The following is a 25,319-nucleotide window of genomic DNA, read 5'->3' on the forward strand; positions in this document are numbered from 1 at the left end:
TGCCCTATAATGTTTGGGAAGATAGGCACATGTGGCGTTCGGATGTCGCAAAACGTAAGAATTCTGAGCTTTGTTTTTTGAAAAATTTATTATTTTTTTATTCTATATGTGAGGGATAATCTGGGAAGATTTCAAGCATAACATTGGTTTGGCTTACTCTGATAAAATGCAATAGGAATGGCTTTTGAAACATAGTAAAGGGAAATACGCGTAACATTAGTTTCATAATGGATATGTTATGTCTCATATTCATATTCAAAGGAAAAAACAGCATAATTTCCAGTCATTCGCTACGGAGGGATTCACATTGCGGACGTAACTAATAATTTGAGAGGAGCAAAATTTACGGTATTACCTTCCCACCTCCATGTGGCGAATGAAACCACGATAAAAAAAATTATGAAGTAATTTCTTTTGCAAGAGATATATGACAGTATTCATGATATTTTTCAAATTACCGTATATTTGATAGTATTGGACGAAAAAAGTAGGTGTTTTGGGTGATTATGCTTGTTTATGTATAATATTTATTTACATTGTTATATAGATGAAAACTTCGAGGCTCTTTTTCTCAGTTTAAACTTTATGAGGGTTGGTTACTAAGTCCATTTACCTATCCCAAGTTGCATTTCTCAATGGAAAAATCGCTATATATTGCGATTTTATCGGCGATAAAATCGTCAGGATCGTCAACATCTGAGCGATTATCCTCGATCTCAAGCGATAAAATCGCGCTTTAATCGCCCGACTATTAATCGCGATACTTTCGAAATAAAAATCGCGATAAATGGCGATTTAATGCCGATTTTATCGACGAAAATTGATCAGGATTTTATCGAACCAAAAATTGCGATGTGTAGCAATTTAAACGCTATATATCGCAATTTTTAATGCGATAATATCTTGATATATTGCAATCGATTTAATCGCGATAACGAACCGATAAAATCGCTATTTATCGCGATCACTGCTACTTGGAATGTTTGCTTGGTCGGTGAGATTAATGTGAATTATTCCGATAAGTATGCACGTTAAATATTTCAATCGAATTCAGTTCTGTTGTACTAGAAATATTCGTTTGCTTCTACAATCTTAAAGATAACGAATGATCTGTAATTTTTTCATGAGGCCGATAGGAAATAAAAATGATTATGCGTCCAAAGTTATCAATTTGTAGGAGCATACGTGCAGAACGATTTCAGGACCTCTACTTACTAAACACCCTGTTTTTGAAATGCTTCCATGATAAATTTTTACCGCTGTTCTACCCGGCTATGATTCATCGCACAATAGAAGATTACCAACTTCGTTGGATTAGTTGCGCAGAGCCCGTAGATGTGCGACGCAACGAAAGTTTTCGGGATTTTTCAGGGTTACAAATATGCGGTCAGTCATTGAGAGAAGCCGGAAAATGTACGATATACGTCTCTGGGACCATGAGTCGAATGTGAATTTCTAGCTCAAAGCTACGCTGTGAAATTATGATGTTAGCTGTTGTCAGATTTTGGCGAGTTTCGGACACAATTTAAGTCATTTTACGGACGAGAAAAAAAAATGGTCGAGAGAAAGGGAAGATGGAACAGACGAAGAAGAAGAAGAAAAGAAGAAGAAGAAGAAGGAGAGGATGGGCAGAAATTGGTACCAGAACGAGGAGCGAAAAGAGAAAAAAGAGAAAAAGAAAGAGTATAAGAAGAGGTACCACAGGTATTACAGAAATGAAAATAATGATGACAAAAAGAGAAAAACAGAAAAAAAAACGAGACAATTTCTTTTTCTTCGTCTTTTCCTTCCTCTCTTCTTTCTTTTTCTTCCGCATCTTCTTGTTCTTCTTCTCCTTCTTCTCCTCCTACTCCTCCTACTCTTACATTCCTCTTCCTCCTAATCTTACTAACTACTACTACTACTACTATAACTACTCCTCCTCCCCCCTCCTCCTCCTCCTCCCCCCTCCTCTTCCTCTTCCTTCTCCTCCTTTTCCTCCTCCTCCTCTTCCTCCTCCTCCTCCTCTTCCTCCTCCTCCTCTTCCTCCTCCTCCTCTCCCTCTTCCTCCTCCTCCTCTTCCTCCTCCTCCTCTCCCTCTTCCTCCTCCTCCTCTTCCTCCTCCTCCTCTCCCTCTTCCTCCTCCTCCTCCTCCCCCCTCCTCTTCCTCCTCCTCCTCTTCCTCCTCCTCCTCTCCCTCTTCCTCCTCCTCCTCCTCCCCCCTCCTCTTCCTCTTCCTCCTCCTCCTCTTCCTCCTCCTCCTCTTCCTCCTCCTCCTCTTCCTCCCCCCTTCTCTTCCTCTTCCTCCTCCTCCTCTTCCTCCTCCTCCTCTTCCTCCTCCTCCTCTCCCTCTTCCTCCTCCTCCTCCTCCACCTCCTCTTCCTCCTCCTCATCCTCCTCCTCTTCCTCCTCCTTCTTTACTTAGCCTGAAAGCGTCATGTTCTTCTATGTTCTTTTCTTGGAATTTGAAAATAAATTTAAAAAAATAAAAATAAAGAAACTTCAGCGAAAATGTTCATAATCGTCAAGGATGAAAATTTGTTCTCCATTAAAAAAATAACATAGGGGCGGATATTTTCAGACACCGCAAACGAGAAGTGTGATTGCGAACCTATACGCCGTCGATGTGCTATTATTATTTGTTGCCTTTACTGCTATTGGTGGTATTCCATATGAGCCACTGAATGGTTTACAAGGCATGGCTCTTTCTCGCAGTGTAACATGATAACGATAGGTCATGTTTTATGGTAGTAGGTGAAATTTGTGATTTCTATCCACTTGAACGATTAATAATGGTCTTGCGGTTGATTTATGAAAATTTACGAAAAACAAAGGACTTGCTCAATACAGTTCTTTGCTCAAACTGCGCTATAAATCAGGTTTCCAGAAAAGTTCATTTTGACTCACTGCTTTCCCCGACAACGTGCCAGATCTGGACGCATCTCCCACTTTATGCGCGTTCCGTAACTGGAGTCCCAATTTTTGAAACCGGAATTTTCGTGTCTATACCCAGTGCAAAGAACAGGGTGCATTCAGCTCGAAGGCACAACTTTCAGACCCCGCTGATTGTTTTAAAAAGCAGCAGTTTCATGGTTAAAGAACAATACCGCCCAGTGGCATGGCGTAAATGATCGATTATCGATATTTCCCTATTTGAAGGTATGGTGAAGAATCGATTATTAAGGTGTTCGCTACGAACACCCTGTTCGTCGATCCTTTTCCATGGGTTTAAATGACAGATCAATCTATACATCGCAAAGCACGCCACGCCACTGATATCGCTTAAGTGACAATTTTGGCGGGAACGAGTTAGCTATATTTTGCCGCATTCAACGGTATAAAATGCGCAAGCTGATGTTTCGATTCTTTCTCCAATACCACACGGGAGCGCTGTGATGACGCTGTAATGTATAAAAAATCTCAAATTTAACCTTAAAATTCCAAAAATAACGAAGTTTTTTCGTCGTCCTACAAAATCGTCATTTTGCAGATAGGTGGTTTTGTTCCTTAGCCGACCGTCTGGACCGCAATTTGCAATTATTTATACTAAAAGCTCCGAGATCTCCTAAATTTGCATATCTAGTAACGCTTAGTTCCAGCGTTATACCGGGCCAATTTTTATGATTTTTTCGGCCATAAACAGGCAATTGTCTTTAAATGAGCTCGCTTTATTCAGATTTTGAAAATAAGACCCAGGCTTTTTTTTATATTGCGTGGTAAAGTTGGAAATTCTCCCATTTAAACAATGTAAATTTTTATTTTTTGTCATAGTTCGTTTGAACGTTCTACCGAGCCGATTTCCATGATTTTGCGGCTATTGACAGATAATAGCCCCTTGATGAGCCAGCTGTATTTGGAATTTGAAAATAGGACCCAAGTTTTTTTTACATAAGAGTAAACCAAAGAGAGTAAGAAGGGGGGCAAAATTTGAAATTTCCGCCAATGAAAAATAGCGAGAATTTCAAATTTAGCGGAGAATTGAACTAAGCGGCAAATGTTCCATCTTGGTCTGATAGCAGAGCAAGTGAATCGAAGGTATGGATTTGCTACAGACTAACCAAAAGTGACGGAACGCTTCGTTCCGTTTCGTTTCAGTCTTGGCGTGAAGTTTGAAATAAATGCCGATTTATTCAATCGATTCATATTGGTCCAATCGCTCCAAACGAGAGGGAGATTGGACAAATGAGAGTCGGGTATGAAAATCTTTTCATTTTTTAGTTCGTTCTTTTGTCAAAGCGGGCCTAGGAGAGCGCGAAGCGCCCTCTGGGGGTTGGGCCACGTAGCGGCCATGCGGTTAGATGGAACCAAGGGTGTCACTACCGCGGTGAATGACGTCATAAACCGAATATTTCAAAGCGCGTGATATCTTGGTTAATATTACACGTAGAGTACCTGTACAGCAAGAGGCCCCCTAGTTAGAAACTACAATTTCAGGCTCATTTCGAAAACAACATCGTTTTCTCGTCCAGATAAAGGTTTTTACGGATGACCCAGATATTGCGGTTCCTTATTAAAAAATGCGACACAATTGTTTTGCTTGCCATCCGACAACAAATCCCCTCCCTCTGCAACCCCTTTCACACCAACCTCGAACATCCTTTTGGGTTTGCGGGTGCATATCGCATGCAGCATTCCGCGTCCAGGTCTTAACTTATGAAAATAGCGGTATGAATACCGCCGGATGAAAGAAACAAGCAGTACCTTCCGTCCGCGCTCGGATAAAAACAATGAATACCGAGCTAACATGGTCCGACGCAATTCTTCGCCAGTCCGAGTATTTGCGCAATGCTGCCGAGCTGAGGAAAAACGTTTCACGTACTTTCGAATGTTGTCAAATCTAGAGTCCCTTTATACTGAGAGTCAAGACAACACCCCCTCATGGAGTCACAAACGGGAATAAAGATTACAGAAATTGAACGTTTTTTGTAATCTTTGATCGGCCCATTCTCAAATTCATTTCTCCGTTCCTTCTCTCATTCCGTTTGTTCCTTGCCGAACCCGTGATTCCCTGGTCCATTCCAGATTATAATCTTTGCATTCGGTGAAAATGTAATCTTTATTCCCGTTTGTAACACTGTGAAAGCCTAAAATACGGGAACCAATCAGAAATGGATTCACATTGTCTTGACTCTCAGTATAAAGGGACTCTAGTCAAATCCTCCTCGACGAAATGATGGGTCAGTTGCGCTGGTCACAGAATCGTGTTTTGATGCTTGATTCTTGTGGATCATCTAAAAAAAAATAATATTTGTCCTAACAGCTATTGAAGTTAATGATTTGTCACCATATGAAAAACTCAACAACTGTTAACCTAGAAGTGCTCAATAGAATGAAGTCTGTCTGACAAGTTTTCTTATTTTATTATTCCCATAATAACATCAGGCTATGGGCCCAGCACGCTTCTACTGCGACGAAATGATGGGTCGGTTGCGCTGGTCTTAAAATCGTGTTTGGATGCTTCATTCTTGTAGATCAGCTGACAAAAAATAATATCTGTCCCAACAGCAACTTTCTACGTTCAATATGAACCGAGAACATCGCCCCTTGAAAATTCGGGTTTTTGACGTCATCCACCAGTGTAGTGAAACCCTGGTTTCTTCCACCTTGCTTTTTCATCAGTCAGTGATACGCATATTTGCACTGATTCCTCAACATGAAACTCGGATGAAAGCAAGGTGGAAGAAACCAAGAGTGTCACTACCGCGGTTGATGACGTCAAAAACCCAGTTTTTCAAAGGGCGATATCTCGGTTAATATTGAACGTGGTAAGTTGCTGTTTGGACAGATCTTATCATTTTTAGTCAATCTACAGGAATCAAGCATCAAAACCCGGTTCTGAGACCAGCGCAACTGACCCATTTAGATGAGTATTTTCCCCAACCTGCCAAAATTATGATAAAAACGGAAAAAACACCCGAGCGGAAAACAATATACGGCGGCCCGCAGCTGGAGAGTGATCGTGTCATCGTCAGAATGTGACGCGCCTTCAATTCCACCTGGCGGCAACATGGGCAACACCGACGGTCGAATAGTTGTCTCGCAACGCCTTTCTAAAATGACCGCCTTCCTTCGCCCTTAGAATTAATACGTTCAATTGTTACCACAAATGTGGTCAATTAGAAGATAGGCTGGAGGAAGATTAACAAGGAAAAGAGGAAAAAAAATGATGATTGATGATTGATGAATGATGATGATTTTTTGAAAAAATGATGTGAAAAAAATGAAAGAAAAATGAAGAAGAGAGGAACAAGAGCAAGAAGATGTAGAAGAGGAGAAAAGAAAAGTAAATGAGTCAAAGATAAAAGAAAGAAAGAGAAAGGGGTAGAAAATAGAATTGAAAAAAGAAGAATTTAAGGAAGCAGAGGTAGACAGAGAGTGGAGATGAAGGAGGGGAAAAATAAAAAAAAGTAGATTGAAGAAGAAGAGAGAGAGGAAGATAAAGATGAGAAAAAAGGGGGAAAAGATTAAGTAAAGACGGAGGAATTAAAATAAAAATAAGAAGAGGAGCTCACAGGAAAATGTCTCAATGAATGAATAAAGAAAATATTTGCTAGAAATTTTGGCGGCCCACGCAAAAGCATATTTTCCGCGGTTCATCTGACAAGCTCACGGATATCTTAGACGTTTTCAATGCTTTCGATCAAACTGCGAATGAACATTTCTGAAAAAACAGGATCAAATTATACACAAGTTTCGCATAAAATGGATGTATTATTAAAGGAAACTTGGCGAAGTACAAGGGATCATATTGCGTTCTTCCTCAGCATGGCGAAATGGTTATTAGAGAGGTAAATCGCAGATGATAGAGGGGAGGAAGGTTGATGGTTTCAAGCGAGACGCCTTGCAATTATCAACTGCGAATGCTGCTTGCTCATATGCATGGCTGTCGGGGGGACCAGTTGAGCTGCCGTGCTAAGGAAGAACGCCGTATGAACCTTCAGGCGATGCCAAATTTCCTTTGATAAAACAAGAATTTCCCGGTAAACATATGAATATTTTTCCTCCAATTTTTCATATAATTTTGTTCGCGATTCCACCTCAAAATTCTGAAAATTTCAAGGAAAAATATTCATAGCTTTCTGCAAAAATAAACGTTTTATCGAAGGATATTTGGCAACTCTCGAATGTTCATATGGCGTTCTTCCTTAGCACGGCAGAGCTGAGAACCCTGAATCTCGCACTCGGGGGTTATCCAAGAATTCATATAAGCTCTTTTCATCGGCAATCAGATATTCACGGAAAAGCTTCCTCCCGCCGCCGCACAGTGGATCGAGTCAATTAGAGGGGTCGGCCAAGAAATTTTTGACTAAAATTGCAAATTTTGATGTTTGTTTCGTCACATTTCAAATTTTAAGGAGTGCTCACAAAAGAAAATTTCACGAGAAAATCGATGGAGCCACTTTCAGAACCTCAAAGTTTTGTATAAACGGAGTTTTAAGCGTTTACAGTTTCCAAATTTCGTCCGATCTCTCCTACTAACTCGATCCACTGTGCGCCGCGGCGCCGGATGCCGGGGGTTACCATCGTAACGTATCGCGATGTTACAACAGCCAAGCAGCGTGAATAGCGAAGCGTGAAAATGCACTTACAAAATGCATGCAAAATAAATATAGCGTATGAGGGGATATGAAAAGGACAGGAAAATTACACGCGCAAAACTTGTCTCGCGGATACTTAACCCGACATTCCGAGGAGAGTAATTTTCCACCACAACCTTCTTTGAAAATAATGGAAATGTTTGAAAGTTGGCAATACTACCATGTTGAGGGAAAACGTCGTATGAATCTTTAAACGTTGCAATATCTCCTTCAATTGAAGACAAATCGTCACCTTCCGACCAAAGTATCACAAGTGTCATGCGATGTTTAAAAATTTTCGCCGACATTTTATTTTTTACTGAGAGTTTTTTCAACGAAGCTTTCCAAAAATTTCACTGACTTTTCTTTAAGCTGCCGATAAAATTCAGTGAAATTTTCAAACCGACCCAACCAATAATTATTCTCTGTAAAAAAATAAAATCGCGGCGGAAATTTTGAAGCGTCGCAAGGCGCTGGTGATACTTTGGCCGGAGGGTGACGAAATATACTGGAAAGATTTGGAATATTTTTTCTTCAAATTTTTCAGGCAATTTTAATCGCAATTTTGTCTAAACTGTATGAAAATACTTAATGAATAATTTACATCCTCAGTAAGCGCCGCTTACTAAGCGCCCTCAGTATAACATGCCGTGAAGACTGAACGAACTTCATGATAACTCCTGGATACAACTATTCGAGCTCTGCAGATGTCCGCGTTGCATAAGCACGGATTTGAAGGCGTTTTGACTCTCCAAGCACTCGCCGCCTCGCCCGCGGCTAGGTGCGGCGAGTTGTGTTGCGAGGATCCGAAATAACAGAGGGCTTTTCCTTCGTTCATACGAGACCTTTGTTTGCGTATTAACTGAGTTCATGCCCTGTCTAATAGTTCATTTGGAAAATTTTGACGTTACTGCTGCTTGGTGACACAAAATATGTTAGCAGTCCTACACTGGAAAAAAACACATTGGATCTAGCGTCCAGACTCTTAAAAACATCGAAAAGAAAAAATACTCTTGATTCAATCAGATTTAAGAACCAAGCCTCTTAATTTGAGCGGATTTCCTTTTGATTTAAGCTTAAATCTGATTGAATCAAGATTCCTTTTGCTTGTCAATGTTTTCAAGAGTCTGGACTCTAGATCCAATGTGTTGTTTTTTTCAGTGTATACTAATACTCATGAGCCTTCTTTCAAAACTTCCGATGAAGTGTCTTCATTGTTTAATTCCTTCCAATTAATGGAATAATTATGACGCGCGGTAGACATTCGCGTCACAGGTTAGAATCGGATCAATAATCGTCGACACGATCCAAAATTTAGTTTTCCCGCTAAAACTTGGCAATTAACGGCGGGGAGTAACGAAACCGCGTTAAATTTGGCAACACGGCTCTTGAAAGCAACTTACCGAGTTCTCAATGGAGCTCGGCTCGACGCTGTGCCCTGTAAGTGTCTCAAAACAGCTTGACCTGCGATTATGACTCAATGTTGACTGGCAACTCTACTTTGCTTGACGCGGATTTTCGAGGAAAATCACCGCAGCCCTTCCGCCGTGCATAGGAAAAACGCCGTATGAACCTTCAGGTGTTGCCGAATTTCCTTCGATAAAATACGAATTTCTCGGTAAACTCGTGAATATTTTCCTTCCATTTTTCAGATAGTTTTGTTCGCAATTTTGTCTACAGTCCCTGAAAATTTCAAGAAAAGATATTCATGTCTTTCCATAAAAATAAACAGTTTAGTGAAAGAATTTCGGCAACTCTCGAATGTTCATACGGCGTTCTTTCTTAGCACGGGAGCCTTGTAATAAGCGAGAAAGGGAGGGGGGATTATGGCGAGACGGTGGTGCGGCGTCGGCGCGTTCAGACTTTAGAGTTTTTGATGTGGGATTAAAAAGGGCCGCCGATCCTAGGTAAAATCTTTGGCGGGGGAAGAATCGCTACATTTCGAGGAAAATTCCGGAAAACGCGAAATCCCTAAAACATACCTACATACACTGGGAAAAAAAAACACATTGGATCTAGAGTCCAGACTCTTAAAAACATCGACAAGAAAGAATACTCTTGATTCAATCGGATTTTTGCTTAAATCAAGAACCAAGCCTCTTAATTTGAGCGGATTTCCTTTTGATTTAAGCAAAAATCTGATTGAGTCAAGAGTATTTTTTCTTGTCAATTTTTTCAAGAGTCTGGACTCTAGATTCAATTAGTTTTTTTCCCATTGTACTTTAAAAAAAAAAAGAGAAAGAAAGACACATTTTAATGGACGGTCCACGGATGGAGTCAGGCAGAATTCACCCCCCCTCCGGTTTCAGCCCCCTAGGGGATCCGGGGGGGGCCTATTGGGGGCCATGGAATTTTGATTCCTTGAGGTCAATTCTACAGTTCGATCCTAGAGTCTCCTATTTTGTCTACCCTCAAATGACGGAGAAAAAAGCCTAGTACGGGTGGTCTGGAACACCCTGTATTATACTATGTAGTAGGTGGGTTTTAGCAATGCACCTAGTTTGAATTTCTGCTGCAGTGCAGTGGAAATAGATTTGACTGAAAGAGGGTTAAGGACTTATACATTTTGACATTTAATGTGAATGTTCATGGCAGCCTTACTTAATGCGTTCAGGTTTTCCTGCGTGTACTGTCATCACATCAACATCTGTTTTCCTTCTCTAACAACAAGTGTTAAGGCTACAAGGTTTCAAGGCCAAATTTATACCATCCCTTTATCAAGCCTTGAGGGGTATTTATAAATCTGCAAAACCTAAGGCATGATTATCATAAGAAAATCAAACTTTGGCCGGCCGCGAGAAGACACCACTCAATGGATGGATTCTGGATTGGACCAAGACCTTCCATAGCCTTTTTGCTAGGTAAGAGGTACTTTATTTCTCGGCTGTGAAAACCCTCTTTCAGGTGATTCAGGTAATGCCAAAATAGTGAGAGGCTATAACATTAAAAGACATTTGGAAAAGGTATAGGTACCACAACAAGACAAGGGAATCCCTGGTGAAAACTAAGAGGCAAGTGACAAACTAACATAACTGGTAGGTTTGAAGCCTCCTGAAATTTGAACGCCTCAATAGTTTCGAACAGCACAATGCTATTGAAACTGCAAGGGGGAAAAAATACACTGTTAGTGAGAACTTACAGATAATTTGGGAGCACCTTGAGGCGTCGTCTTGTTGAGGATTGAACGAGGGAACACTGAATTGAATATTCTTTGGAGCGATGCGGTTGAGGTAGGCAAATGAAAACTCCCTACTTCGCACAAAAACAAAAAATCAAGAACCTCGAGCAACTTTGAATATTCTAATGACTTGCTCACAACACTCACGATGAGATGAAGAACCGTGGTTTGTTTACAACTTATTGCATTCTAGGTTAAGGTACCTCACGTGAATGTAAACAAGACTAAACTCACTCCCATTGGTTCCCGCCAATTCCAGTGGCGCGCTTGGCAAAATATACAAATTGACGCGCCATTTTTCAAATTAGCGGGGACCGCTCTAGTTGTGCGACAAAGCACAAGGGAGAGTGGACCACTAGACAAGGTACAAATTTAAGTAATCTGATACATGTTTCTTAACTAGAATTTCACGTATAACACAACTCGCGCAACGAATATTACTGAAACCAACTCCTAACGAAGATATCAACGTTTTTATTTTACATTGGTTACAAGGAATTTGAACTGCCCGCTCACAAGAAACTCAAAGCTCTACGTGAGTCACATCGCGCACTACAACGGTTTTAGCAAGCTTCTCAATCGAGCAATGTTCATTTCCCACCATGTGTTGTTCAAACTATAAGCAATTTGCTATAGTTGAGCCAAAGCGTCAAAATTGAGGCTGCCAAATTTTTAAATCGCAAATACTGTCATGATAACGTTTAGCGCGCGATGTGAATCACGTTGAGCATTGAGTTTTCATGAGCAGGTGGTTTGAATTTACGCATCAAGAATCATTAAATATCTTCGTAAGGAGTTGATTTCGGTAATTTTCGTTGTACGCATCGTGCTTTACGTGAAATTTTGGTTATGAAACATGAATCAGAATGCTGAAATCCTTATCTTGTCTAGCGGTCCATTTCATGAGCGCCGCAGTCCGCAGCATGTCCAGAACCTTCATTATTACGCTTCTCCTAGTGTTAAGTTTTCACAAATTACTTCACAAAATAGCATGTAATTTTAAAAGTCGCAAATTAAAGAAAAATTAATAAAAACATTAATTTAACGCAAAGCTGTCCATTTAACAGAATGTAACAGAATGTCACTAATTTATTAAAGAGCTGATACCCTGACCTAACCTAACCGCTAAGTCAGCGTGAGTCCTCCTAGCCCCCTTGAGGAGTACGAAAGAGGAGGAGGGGGGGGGGCATGGTGCTATAAAAGCTGGGATTTCCGCCCGAACTACGATTCAATAGGTCAGTTGCACTGGTCATAAATTCGTGTTATGATGCCTAATTATTTTAGATTGTCTAAAAATAATGAGATCCTCCAATCAACAACTTTCTACGTTCAAAATTAACCGAGTTATCGCGTTTTGAAAAGTCGGGTTTTTGATGAGCAAATTAAAAGTCAGTTTCACGTATTTTTATAAAGACAAATAATTATTTCGTCCAAAATTGGCTCGAGTCATAATTTCAATCTGAGTCAGAATGTTTAACACTTTGTCTAAGCATTTCACAAGATGCCTCATTTGATTATTTGTTTGCAACATATACATGTACATGTACATAACATTACATGTTTACTACGGAAGTCGCAGTTTTCACATCCGAGTCGAGTCACGCTCAATTTAATTTGAATCTAACGAACAATGGAATTAGATGCCCCGGAGTCACAATAAGCCCGGGTAGTCGAATAAGGGTTCGGAAACAATGAACCGATTCTAATGGATCTCTACTCCGCAGTTTTGCTCTTAGTTTAACCTCTTTTTTTCTCGTCTCTCATTCGTCCCTTTTCGCGGAGGTCGTAAATGCGCTTGCTACGTCATCGTGAGATAGGCGTCCAAATTTGCGTTTTCACCGATAACAACTATTTTAAATATTCATGATCCCTCGGAATCAAGAGTTGGAGAAGAAAAAATCGCGGGGGAAAATTTTTAAAATAGAGCGTCCGTGAAATTACGCAGTCACTCACCGATTAATATTCAATTTCTCCAGTTCTTGAATGAAAGATGGAAATCAGTGGCGTAGCGTACTTTGCGAAGTATCGATTAATCTGCAATGAACCACTAGACAAGGTACGAATTTCAGCATTCTGATACATGTTTCTTAACCAAAATTTCACGTAAACCACGATAGGCACAGCGAAAATTACTGAAATAAACTCCTTACGATGATATTAAATGATCCATGATGCGTAAATTCAAACCACCTGCTCATGAAAACTCAAAGCTCAACGTGATTCACATGGCGCGCTAAACGTTATCATGACAGTATCTGCGATTTAAAAATCTGGCAGCCTCAATTTTGACGCTTTGGCTCAGCTATATAGCAAATTGCTTATAGTTTGAACAACACATGGTGGGAAATGAACATTGCTCGATTGAGAAGCTTGCTGAAGCCGTTGTAGTGCGCGATTTGACTCACGTAGAGCTTTGAGTTTCTTGTGAGCGGGCAGTTCAATTTCCTCGTGACCAATATGAAATAAAAACGTTAATATCTTCGTTAGGAGTTGGTTACAGTAATTTTTGTTGCGCGAGTTGTCTTCTACGTGAAATTCTGGTTAGGAAACATGTATCAGATTGCTTAAATTCGAACCTTATCTAGTGGTCCATTAAAACCTATAGAAAAGGATTGATAGACAGGATGTTCGCAATGGACACCTCAATAATCGATTCTTTTCCGTAGCTTCAAATGGAAAATGTCGATCATCGATCATTCATACCTCGCCACTGATGGGAATGCCAAGTATCTTGGACATCCTTGTCAGACTCAGGAGGGAATAATATTCTTATCTGTGGCGATTTTTGGAAGTTGGCAATACTGGATGCATTGTGCAGCGCCCATTCAAATGCGTGTAAAATAATTGATATTTATCGATTTTAGGTGAGGTAGCAAATCTTACCAAGAATCGACTATTCATAAAGGTTTTAAATAGTGAAAAAAGTGTTGCCAGCTTGCGAGGATCGCAAATGTTTCAGACCCAAACAAGCGCATGGGCAGTGAGTAATATTCATAATTACACGCAGTCATCAGCGGCGATTCTTGAATTTGGCATCACTGTTTTTCTTCCATTATACAAACATGTAGGTAAAACAATCTATCCTTAGTGAGGCAGCCCGCAAGGATTGCCACTATGCGCTGTTATCGATTGTTGGAATTAAGAAGTAAGTATGCCCGGTTGCGATATGATGTGGTTTAAATTCGTTCAATGTCTTGTAATGTGCGAAGCAGAATGAATGTGTCTTGTCTGAATAGATAACTATTTGAGCTCTCAGGAAGGTTTGTTAACTATCCGGTGAAATTAAAGGCGACTTTCTAGTGACCAATATTTTAGATGGGTTCACACAACATTCTTTTAGTTTATCAAGGTATGTAGTGAGATTGCTATTTATTTTCCAAACAGATACGCGCCTCATGATAGATTTGTAGCCTACCCTGTAAAATTGAAGGCTAACTTAAGGTATATGATTTCTACGATTAAGTTCCCAGTGTGTTTCTCCTTTCCTTGAAGGTCACGGTATAATTCTCAAACACGTAACTTTTGGTGCTCCTCCCTTGGTTTATTACATACCTCACTTCTATACGGGCGAATTTCGAATGAACTTTATAAGTCAGTACATCGTATTTACAGTATTTAAGTTTACCCTCGTGCAAAACGTGTACTGGTAGCATCTAGGGTCGACTTATAAACGTACATAATAAAAACGAAAACAAGGAAAAGAGCGGAAACAAGGCTAAAATACATAAAATTATTCAGGACGTTTCGGTGTCTCACTACACCATTATCAACCGCTAAAAACAGTAAAAACAGCAGCAAATCCTCACTGCAAACAAGAGTTCAGCGATTTTGTTCTGGCAGCGACCTCACTCCTCACTCTCTCGCTACATCGGTTCTGGCATTTATAAGGAGAGGGCAGAGGGCGTTGAAAAATTTTGTCGTGGGTGACGACAGAGCATTCAATTTTATTCCGGTGTGGATAAGGGGGCGTTCAAAAGGAAACTTACACACCGCTTAGCGGGGTGAATGACTGCAACGAAGACGAAAGAGCTGATAAGTAGGCATTTGGACTGCGCTTAGCAGAAAGAAATCAAGCCACTTGCGTCATTGCCAAATTTAATCAAAAAATGTTTATTTTATCGCCAAATTTGGCCGGCTAAGCTGTATCGAACTTAGTAATTGATAAAGAATCGAGCTACAAGCCAAAATAAAACAAGTATATTTCAAACTACATGTAGATGAGAAAATATATAAAAATTACAAGAAACAAAGCAAACGTTTCGTTCGCCTACATACTGCGGTCTTCTTCGGATCGCAGTGATCTACATGTAGTTTGAAATATTATTTGTTTTATTTTGGCTTGTGGCTCGATTTTTTAATCAATTACCATGTTTAATCAAACAATGTATATAATTGAGGGGCTTGGAAGATTAGGCGCATAAGTGCAGTTTTTGAAAAAAATTGAGATATCAACGATTTCAAGTAAAAATAGTCGTAGTACATATTTTGTGAAACATTTGCTCCCTAAGTCCAATTTTTAAGCATCAAGAAGTCAGTTTGAATTTTCTTAAGGCCAGCGTGCATCATGCACGGTGCATGGAGGCTATTTCCATTTCGATCTTCTGTCGCATTCTTAAGGCGCAATGATACACCTATTCGAACTCTCCGGAATGCGTGAGGTATCACGCAGCATTTGAAGGCGTTTTCAAAATAGCCAAGTTCCGATATCCGGATAATCGTTTTGCATAGTTCATATTCTTTTGTTTTATTCCGTACCAATTGTTTATTTTTAATCTTCGTACAAAAACCACCCATTTAATGGGGGTATGCACGCTGGCACTAAGGATCAACGTAATTTCGAAACTTCAAACACGTATTTCTCGGAATAGCAATAACTGCAATTATGCGCCTTGTCCTCCAAGCCACTCAATTACAGGTATTATTTCATAGTAGATATAATTCTCAAAATTACGTTATGCTCAGAATCTGGTTGGTCGGCCGTGCAACACTTTAGTTTTACAAGCCAAAGCTGCAGTCCTCAATGCGATGCGTCCCCCTACTCCCCCTCAGCCGATGGTATGCTAATATACGGTGATGCTGGCGTATCTGTTCCCCCTGTGCCCTAATCTCTCTAACTTTGTTTTTGATCTTAAACTTAAATTTCTTATTTCTTGAAATTTTCTCGATGTCACCTAAACGCAGTTCCTTTGACCGTTGTAATTTTACTATAACCTCCTCTTTGTATCCGTAATCTTTGATTTTATAAAACAGACATCGTCACCTTCCGGCCAAAGTATCACAAGCGTCATGCGACGTTGCAAAATTCCTCGTGCCATTTTACTTTTTTACAGAGGAAGTGATCGAAAATTTCACTAACTTTTCTTTGTGCTGCCGAGAAAATTCAGTGAAATTTTCAAACAGATTCAACCAACAATTTCTCTGGAAAAAATAAAATCGCGGCGGACATTTTGAAACGTCGCATGGTGCATGTGATACTTTGGCTGGAAGTTGACGACTTACAGGAGGGAAAAAATGATTGGAACAGTTGGGCGAATTCTTTTGAGCATTTCACGGAATTTGCTTCACGTTACTAAGGAAGTATTCCGAAATTTCCAATTGATGGTTGCTCTCCTGAAAAGTAAGAGAATCGACGAACAAAATTTGGCAAAGCGGTTGATACGACGACTTGATTTCTTTCTGCTTAATGCGGTTCACTTACGACTCCGAAGAGACAGAAAGGAGAGAGAGAGAGAGCAATTCCGCAAGGACCGACTCAGCAAAGCGGTGGTGAATAGATGCAGCGGCTCAAGTAAGCTTAAAAGGGCTTTCGTGGACGTCCTTGTGAGAAAATATATTTTGAATGTTTTTTGAGAGATAACTCGTGGATGCTTTTCCATTGGTGATGAATTTTGTGAGTAGGTGTTCTTATTCTTCTTAAAACCGTTAAATAATTGATCATTAGGCAACCGTTTTTCTTTAACCACCTCTGTCAGTGCTCCCATTTCATGTCCATCAAAAGTTCTGGAATTCATAACTTTTTTGTTCAAAGTTCTCCCACTCCGTGTCCGTCAAAAGTTCCGGGATTCCTTTTACGAGGGTCATCCAAAAAGTAAGGTTCCCTACCTTGTATCTTCCGAACGAAAAGAGATAAATCAAATCGGTAAAAACGTACATATTAGGCATACTCTAAGCTTTAAAACAAGCTCAAGTTTTTGAAAATCGGTTGAGGACTTCGCGAGAAAACTCAATTTTACTGAGACGACCTCCCGTCGTCGCGTGCCCACCTCCGAGGTCAGGATGCGCGGAGAGTCCCTTACTTCAGACTCGGCTTATCGCCTCTAAACATCAAATCGAAAAGGAATTTAAAAGATTTTATCAAGTAGGCCTTACCTTACTTTTTGAGATAGTCTCCGCATCTTTTTTGACATTTCTGGTATCATTACAGCAGCTCTTTCATGCCTTCCGCGTAAAAGGTCTCGTCTTGGCTCCAAAACCAGTCATTGCCAGCGATCTGCACTTCCAAATCAGTTGCTTACCGTGGTAAAATTTTTCCCCAATCCTCCGTACTCTCTTAATTTAGCCTCAGGTGACTTTCGTCTATTCCTGAGATGAAAAACTCCCACTGTGGAAAGCGATTTCCAACCGATTTAGAGGTGCAGATCGCTGGCAATGACTGGTTTTGGAGCCAAGACGAGACCTTTTACGCGGAAGGCATGAAAGAGCTGCTGTAATGATACCAGAAATGTCAAAAAAGATGCGGAGACTATCTCAAAAAGTAAAGTAAGGCCTACTTGATAAAATCTTTTAAATTCCTTTTCGATTTGATGTTTAGAGGCGATAAGCCGAGTCTGAAGTAAGGGACTCTCCGCGCATCCTGACCTCGGAGGTGGGCACGCGACGACGGGAGGTCGTCTCAGTAAAATTGAGTTTTCTCGCGAAGTCCTCAACCGATTTTCAAAAACTTGAGCTTGTTTTAAAGCTTAGAGTATGCCTAATATGTACGTTTTTACCGATTTGATTTATCTCTTTTCGTTCGGAAGATACAAGGTAGGGAACCTTACTTTTTGGATGACCCTCGTAGATTTTTTCAGAAGTTCTGAGAAATTTCCGGGAAATGCATAAGATCCAAAACATTTCGGGAATTTCAAAAATGTCAGGAAAAATTCAGGAAAATCTCAAAAGTTCCGGAATTTGGAACCTGTTCCGGGAAATGTAAGCACTATATACCCTTTTTCATGCCTTGAATGAATCGCATTTAGCAAAAAGGAACCAACGTAATTATAGTCCTGTTCCAATGTGTATGTATGGGTATGATGCCTCTTCATGTGTACCTAAAAAAATATCCCAAAATAGCAAATAGTTTTTGAATCCCACCAAAAATTGTTGATTTTAATGGGAAACACTTGTGTAAATTTTAATACTGTACATTAGAGTACCTGTATAGGGAGAGTATGAATATCTCGAAATATGTACCTCTTAGGGCCCAAAAGGGTAAGTAACCTTTGAAAACGAACAATGTCACTGTCAATCTTGGGACTCCAATATCAAACTAAAATGTAGGACAAGAAATTTCATAAGTAAGCATTCTTCCGCGAAAATGAGTGAGTTTATGCAAAAACTAAGTTAAATACGTGCTTTACCAAGGACAGTTCCCAACAATTGTGACGGACAAACGGAACATGAAATCAGAGCAAGGGATGACGGCGCAGAGATACAAATATTCGTGCTTGATGCATGTCCGCGACGCATCTGCAATATCGAAGACGTGATGGCGCGAGGCGTCAACTAGCTCCGGCTCCGATTCGGGAGAAAAGTTAAAAAGGAGTCCCGAAAACGACTGTGTTGCTCACGCATTCCTAGAAGCGACATTAAAAATAGGACAAAAGGAAACAATATGATATGGAAATTGAGCAAGGAGAAGCAAGCACGTTGATGAAGGCGCAGAGATACAACTATTCGTACTTGATGGATGTCCGTATTGCATCTGCAAATTTGAAGGGGCTGAGCGTGAGGCGTGAACTCGCGATGCTCCGCTCTACGCTGCTGCCGGTGACGTGTCGCTCAAATTCGGGGGAAAAGTTTAGAAACGAGGCCCGAATAGTTCTATCTTATTTTCGTCCGTCTTAACACTCGATTCCCCCTTCTTCCTACAGTTCTTTAATGAATACGTATTTCGGCGCAATCACCCCGTGCATGGCATTTCTACATCCTCTGCTCCCCTTCATTCTCCTCTTGCTCACATGCGGAGATGTTTTCCTTGCTCCATAATTCCATGCATTCATTATTTTCTGTAAATAGATATTCTTTCACTATTTTAATTACATTTCTGCATCCTTCACTTCCCTTCACCCTCATTCAGCTAAAATTCGAGGATGTTTCCTTGCTGCTTAACTCCACACAGTTGTTGTTTTTTTCTTTGCGAGTGGATATTTTTCCACAGTCACATTTTAGGGCATTTCTGCATCCTCAATTACCCTGTGACCTTCATTTGGACCGCATGAAGTAGAAAGGAACCAAGTCACATCAGCTATTGCCAAATTTAAGTGGGCAATTTAATGTTTTACATTAAAACGGTTGTGCGGATATTTGTGCAAACAGTAAATTTTCTGCATAGATCAAAGCATATTTCTTAAAGTTTTAAAAAAAAATCCGCACAACTGTTATCTTGAAAAAAATGAAATTGCCCAGTTAAATTGGGCAATACTTGATGTGGCTTGGTTCCTTTCTGCTGAACGCGGTTCATTTTGCCCAAATACGGAGAGATATATGCCATTAATGCTTAACTGTGGTTGTTTTCTCGCTAATGGATTTTTGTTACGCTCAGTTTATGGGAACTGAACATTCTCTATGCGCTTCTTCGGTTTTATCATGCTTCATACTGAGAGTCAAGACAACCCCCCTCCCCTCATGGAGTCACAAACGGGAATAAAGATTACACAAATTGAAACTTTTTCGTAATCTTTGATCGGCCCATTCTCGAATTCCTTTCTCCGTTCCTTCTCTCATTCCGTGTGTTCCTTGCCGAACCCGTAATTCCCCGATCCATTCCAGATTATCTTGCAGATCTTGATCATCTCTGATCTCTTATCTTGATTATCTTGAGATCTTTGCAATTGGTGAAAATGTAATCTTTATTCCCGTTCATGACACTGTGGAGGCCTAAAATACGAGAACCAATCAGAAATGGATTCACATCGTCTTAACTCTCGGTATAAAGGGACTCTAATAATGCCCGAAAGATGATGAGTCCTACCTCCGACTCCATGTAAGTAGTTGATTTTTTTTTAGGGAACGGGTATTTTTGCACTGTCACCTCATGAAATTTTAGTTCTCTGCTTGCTCTTCCGCCCCCCCCCCCTTTTGCGCCCTTCCTCGCAGAAATCCCGCACGCCGCTAGCCCGCGCCGAAACTGTAGAGCCGCCCGAAATTTGAATCTAATGCGCGGGGAAGGGGTGCTAAATTCCGTCATTCGGGGCCCGCGTGCAGGGATTTTTGAGTCATTAAAATTAAGGGCCGAAAACGGCGAGGGATGAAACGGAGAAGTAGGTTAATTGGCGCGTAATGCGATACGTTCCGCACAGGTGGTAGGTGCTTGACGGAATTACGCTATTGCGTGGCGTCTTCGCGCGGCAACTGAGTTGGACGTAAGCGATTCGCGGCTAAGCACTAACTTCTTGACCGCAATGAGGGTAATGCGCAGATACGTCGTTTTGCCTCGAGGCGGAAGCGTGCTAAGCCGCCAGTTTGGACGCCACCAGAGACGGCACGCTGCTACCACCCCAATGGTGTATGTAAATGGACCACTGGACAAGTTACGAATTTCAGCATTCTGATACATGTTTCTTAACCAAAATTTCACGTAAAACACGATGCGCACAACGAAAATTACCGAAATCAACCTCCTTACTAAGATATGTAATGATTCTGAATGCGTGAATTCAAACCACCCGCTCATGAAAACTCAATGCTCTACGTGATTCACATCGCGCGCTAAACGTTATCGCGACAGTCTCTGCGGTATAGAAATCTAGCAACCTCGATTTTGACGCTTTGAGCTCAGCTATAGCAAATTGCTAATAGTTTGAACAACACATGGTGGGAAATGAACATTGTTCGATTGAGAAGCTTGCTGAAACAGTTGTTGTAGTGCGCGATTTGACTCACGTAGAGCTTTGAGTTTCTTGAGAGCGGGCGCAGTTCAAATTCCTCGTGACCAATGTGTTATAAAAACATTAATATATTCGTTAAGAGTTGGTTTCAGTAATTTTCGTTTTGTTACTCGTGTTCTACGTGAAATTCTGGTTAAGAAACGTGTATCAGATTGCTAAAATTCGTACCTTGTCTAGTGATCCATTGTTAAGTATAGATAAATGGGTAATGTAGCATCGCGTCCATGATAGAGTCCCTTTATACCCAGAGTTAAGACAACTCACTTTTGGTTGGGCCAGGGTTGGGCTGAAAGTGGCCTAAAAAAAAATCCAATTCTGATTGGTTCTCGCTCATGGAGGCCGAAGCGAGTGCACCAAGATGGCGGTACCTCGAATGTGAACAAGAATAATGAAAATATTACCTAATTGTGGTTTTTCAAGAGTAAATTGTTATTTCCATCGGTCCAAAATGAAAATAGATTAAGAAATTATTCACAAACCAATCTCATTTTCTTTTTAACTGATCAATTTTTTGATGTTGTTGTTTTTGTGTGACAGACATCGCAGGATTCCTGATTCTTATCCCTCAATATCGTTCGTTTGGGTGCACTCGTTTCGGCCTCCATGGCCAGCCAAGGTCGGCTGCCAGTCAGCTGATAATCGAGTTGTCTTAACTCTGGGCATAAAGGGACTCTAGTCCATGATATTGGACCTAATGCTCAGTTATATAATGTCTGGTTGCTCATCACTTCCAAGATCTTGGAATCCATGCTCACTTGGCATGTGACGAGAGCGTTGTGGCTAGGGCTCATGATTTATAAGCGTTTAAGGCAGTGGCGTGGCGTGAATTGCGATGTATCGATTGCTATGTCATTTAAACCTATGGTAAAGAATCGATTATTAAGGTGTTCGCTGCGAACACCCTGTTTATCGATCCTTCTCCATAGGTTTAAATGGCATAACAATCGATATATCGCAAAGCACGCCACGCCACTGGTTTAAGGGCAACCGCGGAGGCAGCTTCGTCACTGGCGCTTCATGATTCCCATTCATTCCTACGGCCCTCGACTAACGAGCACACCTCATCTTCCCCACCTGCACGTAGTTCTGTTTGGTAGAAATAGGTCCATTTATCAGACTGTGTTCATTATATGAGTTTTTTGCTCAATAAGTTAACCAACGATCATCAGACGAAAAATTCCCCTGTAACTTTTGCTTCTCTCAATTATATTGCTTATATTAGGAGCGCGGGGTTGCTATAATATATAGACGCTCTGGACGCCATCGCCATCACTGTTCTGCCGTGCTAAGGAAGAACGCCGTATGAACATTCGAGAGTTGCCAAATATCCATCGATAAAATGTTTATTTTTGCGGAAAGTTATGAATATTTCTTCTTGAAATTTTCAGGAACTTTTGGTGGAATTGCGAACAAAATTGTATGAGACATTGGAGGAAAAATATTCATATGTTTACCGGGAAATTCGTGTTTTATCAAAGGAAATTTGGCAACGTCTGAAGGTTCATACGGCGTTCTTCCCTAGCACGGCAGCGTTATAGGGATGCACCAGATAGACGGAATGAACTGGAATCGGCTGACCGCATCTCGCCTTGCCTTCTTTCTATTCGTGTTTTTTTTTTTTTTACCCAAAGCTGAAGAGCATAATGCTCCTAGGATTATAAAGAGTACACAAAAAATCCTATGATTTCTGATATAAAATATTCCATTAGAAGAAATTAGTAAAGGTAGTTCCGCTGATTCCGGGCAATGCCAACTAAATAAAATAGCAAGAAAATACTCAGCCTCGCTGAGAGTAACCGGCTTACAAGCATTCAAGTAATTCAATTTTTTTTTTAAAAAAAATGAATGGTTTATTCCTATTAAAATCACTGGCAACGTTTTCTTTGCAATTATCTTATCTTCATATCACTGAAAAAAAAAGATTGGTAGAATTTACCATTCCTTCACGCTAGCGTCAATTTAAAGTCAATTCTGCTAGAAGAAAGGTAAACGTTACTATACACTGGTACAGATAACCATTCCTCTGGCAGAATCGACTTAAAGATTGGTAGAATTTACCATTCCTTCACGTTGTGTGAAATACAGCGAGAAGGAATGGTAAATTCTACCAATCTTTTTTTTCAGTGTACCATAATTATTAATCTACAACGTCTGAAAAATTTCAGAGAAAATATTCTTAGCGTTTTTATCAAATATAATATTTTATCGAGAAGATTTAGCAACATTCAAATACGGAGTAATTTCTAGCGAGGCAATATTATGTAACCTGCTTTACATGGAATCTTCGCTTTCCGTTCCAGGAAAGAGTGTACGCACTTGGTCACATCCGTAATTATCTCGAAGGTTTGAAAGGATCTTTAATTATGGTTCAAATGGTTAATTATTACTGACCGTCAAAAATAATGTATAATGAAAAACAGCCTTGGAAAAACGTTTTCAAGGTGCGATAGCCAATCTTAATACATTTTTGGTAACTGAGTTAAAAAGTGTCCCTCGTTTCAGCCTGCAAATTCAATAGACGGAAAAAGTTTATTCCTTTGCAATATACACTATGCGAGCCCCAGTTATTGTGATATATTCAAATATCTAATCGAACTATGAATTCCATCGAAGAAATTGACGAATTATCGAATATATAACGAATATAATTATGATAGATTACGAATAAATATAATAGATAACGAATAATTATAATAGATAACGAATAATTATAATATATAACGAATAATTATCGAATAATTACGAATAATTATTTTAACGAATCGAAGGAATTAACGAACGAATTTAAAGTGCGGTAATATTAATCATGCTCGATAATACTTACCAAAATATCGGTTCGGCAGATCAAATAATTTGATGAAATTGGAATATCAAATGTTAGGCTATTATGACGGAATTTTTTTCAATTGTAATCTTAATTTAATTTCCCGGTGAGATCAAAAACAAAAATTCCAGACAGATTTCAAGGAAAATTATATTTTCACGCAAATTACTATCTCAACCAAAAATAAATAATAATAATAAAAAAACTGCCACAGATTATAATATTTAAAGAGAGAACTAAATGAGGGCAAATGAACGAAAAGCGACTCTGCTTCAGAGAGTCTTACAATGAACTTAAGAAGCCCGAGGCAATAGATATGTCCACGATCCATACTGTTTCTTCATCAAGTTTATTTGCCCACAAAAGACGTCACAACCCACAAATCCGCAAAATAATATCACCTACGTTAATACATAACTAATGGAAACTTGACACTCAGACAAGCATTTTCTTTGCATTTCATCCTCATGCATAAAACATCAAAACTTGTTTTCAACACGTGTGTTACTGACCTATTTACGTTAAGATGCGCTTTAACGGAAACTGCATATTTAAACGAAGTCCACCATTACATTGAGGAACCATGCGTTGATTGTAAACCGACCGGAGAGCAACTATGTGGAGATCACAAAAAGTTATGGGCTAGTTTACTTCATTAGATGAAAGCACGGTGGAAAGATATTCACGTTACTCGCAGAAATTTAGAAACATGTAGTTTCATCCGTCTTGGATTGGCAATGCAGCTTTTAAGTTATGATTGTATATCTACGATTACTGTAGGTTCCAAGAATGAAATGTAAACCATAAAACTAGCACAAAAAAATCTGATTTATTTGTATGCACGTCACAGACCTCACACATTGGATCGCGTCAATCAAAAAGGTCCGGCATAAAATGTTCGACTAAAACTGCAAATTTTAATGTTTATATAGTCCCATTTTTAAATTTTTTCTTGTAGAAAATTTCAGAAGAAAACCAATGGAACCACTTTTAGAACCTCAAAGCCTTGTATTAACGAAGTTGAAAGCTTTTCCAATTTTTTGACCTCTCCTATTGACTCGATCTACTGTGCGTCAGTGATTAAAATCACGTTGGTAGGAACCACGATGTTAAAAAAAAAAACCATTATTTTATCGTGTAATTACATCAGTGAGGTGAATTTGGATAAATTTGCAAATTTAATAGAATCCGAACGATTTTTGTTTCGTGTTGCCGGAGAACAATTGAGGGGCTTGGAGGACAAGGCGCATAAGTGCAGTTCTTGCTATTTCGAGAAATATACGTGTTTAAAGTTTCAAAATTACATGGAGCTTTTTGGCATAAAAGAAGTTTAAACTCACCTTTTGATGTTTTAAAGTTGGATTTTAGTTGTGAATTATTCACAGAATATACTTAAAAACTAGTTTTAGTTAAGCTCATGAGTGCCTCAATTTTGCACAAACTGCACATAATGCGCCTTGTCCTCCAAGCCCTACAATTAAAAATCATTCGCTGAATCGAAATATTGCTGTTTGAGACTAGAGTCCCTTTATAATGCGAGTTAAGACAATGTGAATCCATTTCTGATTGGTTACCGTATTTTAGGCATCCACAGTGTCACAAACGGGAATAAA

The 25,319-nt window shown here is 39.8% G+C and overlaps 1 protein-coding gene across 2 annotated transcripts in view; it reads right to left on the reverse strand.

Annotated features, from left to right (window-relative positions):
- LOC109042342 (uncharacterized) overlaps positions 1-25,319 on the reverse strand; it is a 196,816-nt gene that overhangs the window by 108,996 nt on the left and 62,501 nt on the right. The window contains exon 1 of one of the 2 annotated variants that reach the window (XM_072304904.1): positions 10,696-10,869. The exons of the other annotated variant lie outside the window; for it this stretch is intronic. The gene's annotated coding sequence lies outside the window, so the exon portion shown is untranslated. Of the gene's footprint in view, positions 1-10,695; positions 10,870-25,319 lie in introns of those variants that run through there. 2 annotated transcript variants of the gene reach the window in all.

Source organism: Bemisia tabaci, chromosome 10 (genome assembly GCF_918797505.1).
Source record: "Bemisia tabaci chromosome 10, PGI_BMITA_v3".
NCBI lineage: Eukaryota > Metazoa > Arthropoda > Insecta > Hemiptera > Aleyrodidae > Bemisia > Bemisia tabaci.